We start from the raw sequence: 12,376 nt of genomic DNA on the forward strand, positions 1-12,376 counted from the left end.
CTGACTCATGTTCTCTTCAGATTAGAGTTTTTTCAACATCTAGCTTTAGCTGTTTTTCAGGCATTGACTCATGTTATCTTCGGATTACAGTTTTTTTAGCATCCAGCTTTGGCAGTTTTTCAGGCAGTGTTTTTTGAGGATCAACACTTTCAGCATGAGGACTTGGAGATTGTACCAGGTTATTATTTTGGACTTATCATTGAGGGGGGGAATGTTAACCTCACCCTCATATGTTAAAACAATTCTAAGTCCAAATAATTAAAGTTATGATTTATTCCTACCTTTCTATATTGAGTTTGTTCCTCATGGGTAGGAGTTAGTTTAGGCCTAGTTGGTTCAAAGATTATCTCCAACTAGTTAGGTTCCTAGATTAGTGTGTTGTTGAGACATTTTCTCAACCATAGTGTCCAAGATAGACATACTATCTTGAGACAAACTTCCTCATTTATTTATTTGTACTATTATCATTATTTGTATATTAATAATGGGAGTGTGAGGAATATAATACAGTGAGGCTCTCGGCCTTTTCCTCCATGTCTGGTTTGGGTATATTTCTGCTATTTATTTTTATGAGTGTTTTATTAGTTTATTAAATTCCTTCAGGCTTTGCGGTCCGCCATTCCGTAGTATAGGCATGATATACTCCATAGGCATGACAACTTCCATGCCATAGACCAACCTAAAAGGTGTTTGACCAATAAGATTTTTACAAGTAGTTCTGTAAGCCCATAGCACTACTGGTATGCGCACGTCCCAATCATTCTGCTGCTGCATTGCAAACCTTGGTCAACGTATTCTCCAATATCTTATTAAAAGCTTCAACTATTCCATTAGCCTGAGGATGATATGGCGTACTCTTCTGATGGTAAACCTGGAACTCATCTATCAGTGCGCTGAGCGTTTCATTGAGAAAATGCATACCACGATCACCCATCAGTAACTTTGGGCAACCAAACTTGGTCAACACATATTCAAATAGAAACTTTGCTATTGTTGCCCTTGTACAATCCTTCACAGGCTGTGCCTCTACCCATCTGGTCAAATATTCGGCCGCAGTGATGATATACTGCACACTTGTCTTCTTACCTAGAGGCTGAATCAGTCCTACAAAATCGATTGCCCATTCCTCAAATGGCTGCAATGACACTTGCAGATTCAAAGGAATCTCATACCTCTGCGATGGCCTTCTCATTCTCTAACATGCATCACATGCCCTACAATAGGCTTTAGAATCCTTATGCATCATCGGCCACCACAGCCCAGTGCACAAAATATTCTGTGCTATTGCTTTCCTTGCATAATGCCTGTTTGCAGCTCCTCCATGAGCTTCAGCGAGGATACTGGTTCATTCAAAATCAGGCACATAACGTCGAAGTATCTCATACGATCCCATCTTATACAAATTCCCTGCAATTACAGAGAAATCTACCACGCGCACCACCAATTCTTTCTTTTTTTGACTGGTGTATCATTCTGGAGCCGTTCCTGTGGTCAAGAAATGGATAATATCTATGAAGTGATTATCCGCTATGCGCACCGTGAAGAGCTACGTATAAGGTAGCTCTTCGTCCAAAGTAGTAGGTTCCTCTCCTGTTTCAATGTGTGATAGATGGTCTAGCCCTGCATTCAATTACCTTGGCTTCACAATTACCTTGAAATCATATTCTTGGAACAACAACAACCACTTGCATATTACCCCCTCCAACACATGCTTATTAACCAGGTATTTTAATGCAGAATGGTTTGTGTACATATTGAAATGTCCGCCTAGCAGATAATGTCTGAACTTTTGGAGAGCGTACACCATAGCCAACCCTTCGTGCTTTGTCGTCAAATAATTCTTTTTAGCCTTGGACTACTTCCTGTTTGCAAACACTATAGGATGATCCAGTTCTCCTTCGCCAACCTGTGTCAGTACTTCCCCCAGCGCAATACACAAGGCATCCACATACACATGGAATTCCTTCTTCCAATCCGAGAAGACTAGGATCGACACGGTGACCACTTTCTCCTTTAGGACATCTACGTTGCATTGACATTCTTCATCCCAACAGAATGTAGCATCCTTCTTCAATAGCTTTTCCATAGGTGCGGTAATTTGAGCATAACTTTTGATGAACTTCCGATAGTACCCAATATGGCCCAGTGTTGAGCGTAGCTGTTTAACACTTCTCAGTGCCTCCAAATTAATTATTACTATGATCTTAGAAGGATCCACCATAAGTCCTTGCCTGCATACCACATGACCCAACAAGATTCCGAACAGGACGTAGAACAAGATTTTTTTTCAGGTTTAGTGCACTGTGATACCTCTAGCATGTATCCAACATCAAGCGCAAACTGGCTACATGGCGCTTTACTAGCCCAAACACTATCCAATCATCAAAATATGCCTCCAATAACTTGTGAATAAATTCTTTGAATGCCGTGATGACTACGTGCCAGAAGATCGCCGACGCATTCTTAAGTCCAAAAGGCATCATTGTATACTATAAACATCCCCATTCTGTTGCGAAGGTGGTTTTTCTCCTATCTTCTGGCGCGATATTAATCTGATGGTATCTAGAGAATCCATCAATGAATGAATAGGCCTCCTGCCCTCCAACATTATCCAATACCTCATCTGTGAAAGATGTTGGAAAAGGATCATGAACGAAAGCATCGTTAAGCTTCCTGAGATCTACAAAAATCCTTATTTCATTTTTTTGATTCTTTTCTTGAACGACCATTGGATTCACCCAATCAGATTCCTCCACCAGTTCAATAATACCTACTGCAAGCATCATGTCCAACTCTAAGTGGACCCTTTCCTTGTATTTTGGATTAAGGCGATATGGCCTTTGCTTAACAGGCTTCGTGTCCAGTTTCAAAGTTATTTTCATCACTCCCAAGTCTCATATGATACCTTTCAGGTTTGAAAATCTGGAAGGGAATAAATCTTGATATTCTCAAAGTAACTCAACGACTTTATCTACTGTAGCATCATCCTAGTAACCTCCAATGTTTGCAAACTTCAACTTCGCCTTGGTGCCAATGTTCACTTGTCTTGTCTTTAATGGTGCGGTGATGTATGGATTCTCTATCTGTGGTCCCTCAACTTCGCGGTGGCCTTCGGCCTCTAGGATGTTAATATTCCTTGGATCTTGATCATCTTCTTTAGCAGCTACATTATAGCACTCTAGGGCATGGCGCAGTTGGGTGCTCTAATATGGTTGAATCAATTTTAAAGGATCTTGTGGTATTATGAGGATTGCTTCCTTAACCTCCTGCAGCGCTTCGTCGATGCTTTCAAACTCATCCTCAAAGCTGAAGGTGATAAAAAATCCTTCTCTCAAGATGTCCCACTTAGCAGTACCATGGCGGAGCTCTGTTTCCAGGTGTAGAAATTCTCACTGTAGATTAAAATAATTATGCAATGTACTAAAGAAAAATGCTTAATCTACTTCTACAATCAAACTTGCGGAAGCTGAATCAATTTTGAGCAAGATCAAATAGAACACATATAATAGAGAAGAAGATTCAATCACACATGAAACACAAAATAATACTCTAGGGAAAGCCTCAGCTGAAAAACCATATCTGTATTATTATACAAGTGGAAATATCTCAGGATTACACAAAGCTTTAGCTCTCAAGCTATCCAGCTCTTATTACAATCCCTCACTGCTGCTCATAGATCGAATAGACAACACATATTCCTTCCTTCAGTCCTCCAAGTCTCCTATTTCCTTGTGCAGTTTCTCCTCGGTCCTCTAGCTCCCACTTGTGTGATTCTCACCTCACACACTGCTGCTAACCTCTGTAGTAACTGTGCAATCCTGAAGGAATCTTGATGAGCCTCATAAATGGGTAATTATATGGGATCATTTTACCTCCTAACCTAGTCAAATTAACCATTATCTTAGCTTATTGTATGATTTTTTGATTATATTTATGCTTATGGAGTGAGTTGAGTTAGTTATGATGCCATGTGGTCTAACATGTGTTTAATGCAGATTATTGATGAATTTTGAGGTCAAAGTCAAGGATCCAGTGGAAAAATGGTAGCAATAACTCAAAGTGGACAAAGGAGAGGACTTATAGGAGGGAATCCCCCTCATTTATTACTTCTCACTTCGAATTTCCCTTCATTCAACTTAGAGTACAAGCAGCCAAGTCATGCACTAGAAGGCAACTGAGCAAGTGAAGGATGACTAATGATTATCTTGAGTTTTGGGAGCCAAGACTCCCTAATTTTAAGGAAGCTATTGGTAGCTTCATTTGTATAAGTAGATAGGCCTAGGGCCTCACTAGGATCAGATTTTTGTTGGATTTTTTCTTATGTAAACTCTGCTCAACTGCGAGCTTACTTTTAGTGATAGTTTCATGTAATCTTGCTATTGTTTTTGGAAATAAAGATGGAATCCTTTTTGAGCTAGCACTGAGTCACCTCAGAGGGTTGAAGCTCTTGGGTTAGGACCCAATCCAAGTAGCCAAGCTCCTCTTCATTTTTATTTTTATGTTTTATTTCAATTTGTAGATTAGGTTGTTGTTAGATGTATTACTTTTATGGTTAAGAATATGTTTCTTTTGATGATTCAATAGTTTGCTTCCATTTGTGCTTTCTATAGCAGGTTAAGTAGTGATAAAAAGAAGACTAAAAAGGCTAGCAAGAGTTCCTTGGCCTCTCTTCCTCCCTTTGGGACCATGATTTGAGGCAAAGATCCTCTTGCTACCCCAAAAACACAGATTTTCCTCATTCATAGGACTTCTAGTATTTGCAACCTTTTAGTAGGTCAATAGTCTAGCTCTGTTTTGCTTCAGATATTATTCATCATGCTCACTTATTTATTTTCAGTAGTCCTCTTTCATGCTTTCCTTTCCTACATTATTTCTCAACATCTCCTTTCATATATCATAGTTTAGACTAGTTTTATGCAAAACTCTATTTTTCTAGATGCCCTCATTTCATTGCTTGTTTGATCTTATTGGTTGAATGTTAGTTCCTTTGTAGCAGATATCTTCTAGCAGTAGGATAGCCTATCATCCATCCCATCTTCCATCTAATCCATTCCCTACAGGTTGCCCAAGTCTCCCCTCAATTCTGCCTTAGTTTCCTGCATTTTCCATAAGACTTCTTCCTCTCTCCTTGAGAAAATCCAATCATCTTTCTCTCTCCTGACGATTCTTGGTAGACCCTAGGTGCCGTAACACATCATTCCAACCTTCATCTACCTTTTCCACTATTGTTGGGAAAAGTATCTATTCAGAACGCCCCTATCCCACTCTAAGGTGTGACAGTGCCTTAGCAACAAACAATGAAAACTACTTGAGTATTCTTCTTTATGAAATGTAAACAGAGAGGAAGGATGAACTAACCTGTGTCTTGCGCTAGTTTGTTGATCCAATCGCTCTCCTCTTCATCAGCTTCCATCTATCTGCTCCCTTACTGGTCCAGCTTCACCAAGTTCTTACAAGATCACAGAAGAGAGAAACTACACAAAGACATAGATTTACATTCATAAAAAGCTTAGGATCAGATTAAGCTAAACATGCAAATATAACAAAACATCACTGATACACAAGCATGTAGGAGAAACTCAAATAGTTTTATTGATGCAATAAGAAGATCCAGGAGGAGATACAACCAAGTGAGTCCCAATCCAGCATCTACCTCCCAGCAAAGGAATCCCTTCCTCACCTCCAACAAAGCATAAATCACCTAATGCACTAATCTCAATCTCAAACCAACAACAATTCTCTGCAAAGTACAAAATTCCAGCCCCCGGATCTCTGGGATGAGGGATCCATATATAGATGTAAGCAGAGAGGATGAGTCAGCTTATGTTTTGACTTGTGGCTTCTCTCTATCAGTTCTTGCTTCCACTTGGAGACTGAGAGCCTCTTACTCATCACTGGTCGAATTCAGTGAGGCAAGTGTCATTGGAGAAGATTCTGGAAGCTTCCATTATCTCTCCACCTCGTTGAATGACTCTGCCACTTGTCATTTCCCGCTCAGCGCACCTGGGTAGTGCATTCAAGTGCGTTGCAACGCACCTAGCCAGTGTATTTGTGTGCTTTGCAACGCAACCAGCTAGTGGAGCATCTGAATTGATCCTGATTTGACTAGTTCTGAGTAGTTTCTGGTGGAGAACTTCTGGGAGAAGCTGTCATTGGTTTACCTTGTTCCTTTAGGGGCAGGAACAACACTTTTAGGGACTTTGGATCCCTTGGATTATGGACATTTCATGCTTAGAGCTGTAATGCACAAAAATGTCTATAACAGTTTCCCCCTAAAGTATGAGGTCGTTTATCGGGTGAAATGCTTTATTAGGAGGATCCGAAGTTCATTCAATGCTGGGAGGAGACCTGTAATAAGATACAATACAATACATTATCTTCATACTGTTTTCATGATCTAGCTGAGGCGGGCATTCCCATGCTCAGCTTTATAAATTCATTTTTATGTACATAGGACAGACAATCGTCTGATGGTAGACTGATGATTCTGATGAAGTCATCATCCCTTTGGTAGGATGATTATCTGTGCTGCAATGCTGTACATGTCAATGTCTTTATTTTTCCTGAATATATATCGCAGCCCGGATGGATGAAACTAGATCCGGGCTCTTCAATCTCGTCCGATCTTCACTCGAAGTACAAGTCGATCCATGTGAAAAATGTTTTGAAGTCGAACATGGAAAGACATCACTTGATTACCAGTCAATGATGTAAACTGTTAACAAGCGTGAGAGGAATCACCGATAAGGATGATGACCCTCAATGTACTGCAGTACAATTCACATGGTGTGAATAAAGGACTTGGCGTCGAACACCACGCAAAATCTTTCGGTCGAAGTTCATTGATGTATACCTGTCACCGGAAGTGAGAAACTTGCCATTGAGGCATGCAAGCTTCAAAGTACTGAATGGGGTGTTCCTAGATCAACTTCTTGGATAATGAGCTGATGTCGACAAGAAGTGATCCGTCAAAGGAGGGCCTTGATGAATCCCACATCAATGACACAGAATGGAGCAAATGATTTTTATGGAGGTGAAAACGATCTGATGATATATGGTTTAGGATGGCGGTCATGAAAGAATGAAGTATAATGTATGGTAGTGGATGAGACATGGGTGACTTCTCTGGATGACTTCTCTTGAACATGTCGGCGACACTTATGTGATGGATCGGTACCATTTACCCCAAATTTGGATGGTATGGCAAGACCATGGTGATGTGACCGGTGAATGAAACAACCCAACCCGTCTCAGGTGCGGAGTGGAAGTGTCATGTTCAAGAGCGACTTGCTACCAATAAAGGTTCTTTGAGTTTCTTCCCAATTTTTCCCCAGTCATTGCTGACCAGTACCTCTTTCTTTTTGTCAAGCTTGAGGAGGATAACATATGCTTGTTCTATAATTTTCCCTTCGGGCAAACCCATCGCTATGTTTTAACGAGCCTAGCGATAGTGAAACTCGTTCTTGTCTACAGACAAGTTTGTCGCTATTAATCTTTTTAACGAGTCTAACGACAAAGATAACTCGGTCCTTTTCATTTTTAGAGAGTCTGAAAAGGTACGTAAAGTTAACTCTGGAGCTCCTTTTTCGTCATCTAATCCCTTAAGTCCGAAAAAGTATAAAACAATATAGAAGGGATGAATTTTCGATAGTTTTAACGAGCCGAACAACACAAGCGCTCGATATTTTTGTGCAATAATCCCTCAGGTCCAAAAAGATTAAAATCTAGAGGAGGGATAGCACTTCCGGTCGCTTTAACGAGCTGGAAGGCCAAAACTCGGCAATCTTTTCATGTTTTACGAGTCAGATGAAAAGAGCTTAAAGAAGACTCGTCTTTTGAGGAACGAGTGATAAACTGGGTAGCAGCTAATTCCAGGTAAGGGTTGGAATTTTCCAATCGCGGCAGTGTCACAAGGATGGCTAGTGAAATCACTCTTCGCAGCTGTTCCTCAAAATGGGTAAACAATCAAATGGAGGTGAATGATCAGCCAATGGAAAAGTGGAGGTGACGGTGCAAACACGACCAAGGCTTTAATGGCTGATAATGTTACATTCACGGTGGTTATTTACCGGAGGATAGTTCATTTTTTAATGAGCTTAAACGCGGATTGAAACACTTGCTCGGTCTTATGTTTATTTTTTAACGAGCATGAACTATGTGCTAAAACTGCTCGAAAAATCCAGTCATATGATAAGAATGTCTCATATAAAACGGCAACATTTAGATTTTTGCCCCACATCCTTTCTTTATGCAAGTTAGGAAACGACTAATCCTACGAGTTTAAAGGGTTAGCCTACGGGTTTAAAGGGAGGACCTAAAAATTTAAAAAATAAATAGCCGCCCCTTGCTTGCACTCCAAAAGGTTTGCATGCCCCCAGGTATAAAACAGAGTTTCGAGGTCTCCCTCTATTCGAGCTGACAAAACATTCGTTTTATCAGGAAGGGTCACCCTTTATTCGAGCTGACAAAACATTCGTTTTATCAGGAAGGGTACTACCTCTTACAGGTTACCAAAGATTGCTCTATTCGCGGTGCAAATAAAACACTTCCTCGGCGATGTCTACCGAGATAAACAAAGGTGATTGACTTAGCTCTGTCAACTCACATAACTTTGACAAGAGAATTTTATTCCAGAATAACCCCTATCTCAATCACAGACGGGGTACAAACTAGTCATATTCTCCCGCGAAAACCTACCCTATACCCGAAGTTTTCCTGCCGAAGCAGGCCAGGACGCATGCCCCCCTGGGTTCCAGTCATATCCCTCCGAATTACTCGCACTCATCGGGAGGATGGACCGTGGGTTGAGACATTTCTTGCGTGAAGAGACCATTTAGGGATGGTATATGACTATTTTCGATGCGTGATCCGGGAAATGAAAGCTGGTCTACGAGCTTGACCACTCTTCCTTCGTGCGGAAAACACATTACTCTAAAGAGTGAGGAGACGATGGCTCCCATGTAATAAATATAGTCTCGTCCAAGGAGTAGGTTATAATCCAAGGGTCCTTGAACGACCATTACGTTCATTTGAACTATCTTCCCTTTCAATGCTATGGGTACATTGGGGAGGATCCCTAAAGGTCGACTGGTTCCTTTATCAAAGCCTGTCAGATTTCTCATTTCAGGCAAAAGCGATGGCGAACCAAGCGCTTTCCAAGCAGTAGAGGAAAGGATACTCACAGAAGCCCCCTCATCTATGATGGTACCAGCCATGACCATTCTATATATTTGGACGATAATTCGGAATGGTATGCTTGCTGGTAAACGGGGTCTGCCTAGTTGATTCCAGTCGAAGGAGACAACTAGGTTGCTTGGAGGTGGGACCGAGTAAACGGCCGGGTACGGATCTGATGAACTTCCTTCCTGCGATAAAGGAATGGGTAGGTTGCCCCCGTGTTCGTCGGAGTCTGTGTTGATGAAGAGAATTTGGATGGTGTCATCCTTGTTCTCTCCAGTGACTGTGTCATTCGAAGATAAAACCTCTGAAGGCAAGACCGGGTCAACTGCCGCCTCGACCTTTTGACTTTCGTCGGGTATGGATTCAGCTGGTTCATCTTCAATGACAGGTGCTTCAGCTGACCACTTGAGCGGGCCAGATGGATTTTCAACTAACGAAGGACTCGGCAAGAGTTTTTTATATCCAGGAGGGAGTCGTAACGGTGAAACCGGACGATCATCCAAAACTCTTTTAGCTTCGTCTAAGAAGGGACAACGGTGGATGGCGTGATCGGCTTCGCGCAGTTTACAGGGAGATCTAGCTCTCCGTTTTTGTCCTGGGACTTCACTTTCGCTAGTTGACGGTGTTCTTTCAACATGGCTATCAGAGGTTGATGACACCAAATTGTGAAAATGGGGAGACCAGTCCCTTAGTATTCGAGGGATGCAAGGACAATCTCTGTGAAAGTGGTCTCCCTTGCAAATGACACATGGTGATTTAGGCCTGGTCAGTGCAGTGTGTGGATTTTCGTTAGACGACACTCGTTTTCCCCCATTCGCCTTTGGCTCTTTCTTCTTCTTCTATTTCTTCTTCTTTTCCTTCTTCTCCTTAGGAACTTGACTTTTGGCTTTGTCAGCCCCATCAAGTGAAGAGGAAGGAGGAGAGGAAGAATTAGAGGAAGTAGAAGGTTGGTGGGTAACTCTGGACTGGTCTAACTGCTGATTCGATTGTTCATGAATAGTGGTGTTCTGAATGACATTGGTTGAGAAGAGCCAGACTGGCAAGCCAATTGTCAGTCCTGGAAGCGACAATGTGGCCATATGGGGTGCACCAACATCTCCCCAAGAGGAGAAGGGACTAGGATTTCCGCCAAGGGGAATTCCTTGGTTGGTAGACTCCATTTTCTCAACCTGAGATCAACGTAGGAAAAGGGTGTGAATATTCCGTTTAAAATAAATTTTATGACGCTTGGACACAACTTGTTTTTTCAATTTTAAAGAGTCGAGAAAAAACAAAAGATGACTCTAGTCTCATTCGATTTTTAATGAGCCTGAAGTGATAAGTGCTCAGATGGACCTTTTTCGTTAAGGAGTCTGAAAAGGAACGAAAGGGACTGCTCTGGTGATCTAGGTAGAGGGTGTGCCAAACCAATCACAAAACTGTAGAATACGTTTTACGGTACGACAGTCAATCTTCCCGAATGCTGTGTTCGGTGCATTGCGATCAGTAGGGCGGCCAGCACGGCTTCCTATGGATAAAAGGTTTTAAGCCTATATGGGTCTCCCAATATATACTCGACGGTACGTGGGAGCACAATCCGTACTGGCACTTATCGTCTCACAGTGGAGGAATCACCCAACCATCAGTGAGGACAACAGTTACCAGGCTTTACGATGCCGGAACACGTCTCTAGCCTAGACCTCTATGTTGTGCGTTAAGTTCCAAAGTGTTGTTAGATTCATTCAATTTATTTTAAGTTGATATTTCTTAGAAGTTTGCCTTTTTGGATCACCACGAGATGTAGATGTAATTCCTAAATGCAATCTAAAGATGATAAGCAAGCTTTTATCTCTTTTCAACAATGAAAATCCTAGCTACAAGGGGAAAAGAAAGACACAATCTTTTCTCAAAGAGCAAAGAGCACACTGTAAATGCACTTTTCCTAAATCAAGCCATACAAACTATCAATATGAAAATGCACAAATGCATGTATTTGTTTTCACTTTCTTAATATTGATGCCTAAAAAAAAAGTTGATGTACAAATTTGAATTTGCTTTCAAGTGAAAAACACAAACAAGCTTCTTTTTCGAAATCAAAAAGGTAGAGAAGATTACGACACTTTATGACTTTGAAATAAACACTCATTTCGACACCAGAAAGAGACAAATTCAAACCAAAGCAAAAGTACAAAGGTATAATCAACTGTCAACAGCAAGCAAATTTTCTCCTAAGATCAAAATCGACACTTACGACAGATCTAAATCTAAGGACGACAGTATGACTATTTTACTTTTCAATGGAAAACTGTAAATGATGTAACAAATACACAAAGAACACCTACAGTCTTTTTGTACAAAGGAGGCGGAATTAAGGCAGAGAAAAGGGGTTTTCAGATAGGTACACACACTGATAAAAGGTTGCAAAAATCAGAGATCAAACTGGACAAAAAGAAGCAAAGAACCTCAGCTGCACAGGGCAAAGGCTGATCAACGCACCTATTGCACAGAGAAACTAAATTGCAGCGTAGGTAGCCCTCTCAGGACATGCGTTGAAATGCAGAACCTGTTCACAGAGCCTGCGCTGGGGCAGAAACGAGACTTCTATCCGGGTTCTGGGTCACGGTTTGCAATTTAATCTATGGATTTTGGCCAAGTAAAAGCAATCAGTAAGGTACAATTAGAGTGATGATTTAATGGAGGACTAAGAGCTATCACAAAGGGCTATTAGAGCATTTGTGGATCTACTGTTCAAGTCATAAAAAAATCCAGTGAGTGGATTTGAAGTAGCAGCTACTTTGCATTTGATAATGGCAAATGCAGTTCGATTGCTACTTCTGTGTTTATGAGACAAACAACAATGGAAACACAAACAAACTAACTAGACACGATCCCCAGCGGAGTCGCCATTTTGTTGTTGGGAAAAGTATCTATTCAGAACGCCCCTATCCCACTCTAAGGTGTGACAGTGCCTTAGCAACAAACAAGGAAAACTACTTGAGTATTCTTCTTTATGAAATGTAAACAGAGAGGAAGGATGAACTAACCTGTGTCTTGCGCTAGTTTGTTGATCCAATCGCTCTCCTCTTCGTCAGCTTCCAGCTATCTGCTCCCTTACTGGTCCAGCTTCACCAAGTTCCTGCAAGATCACAGAAGAGAGAAACTACACAAAGACATAGATTTACATTCATAAAAAGCTTAGGATCAGATTAAGCTAAAC

The sequence above is a fragment of the Pinus tabuliformis genome, chromosome 9 (assembly GCF_031772625.1).
Source record: "Pinus tabuliformis cultivar Carrire ecotype Pingquan chromosome 9, CPIR1, whole genome shotgun sequence".
NCBI classification, from domain to species: domain Eukaryota; kingdom Viridiplantae; phylum Streptophyta; class Pinopsida; order Pinales; family Pinaceae; genus Pinus; species Pinus tabuliformis.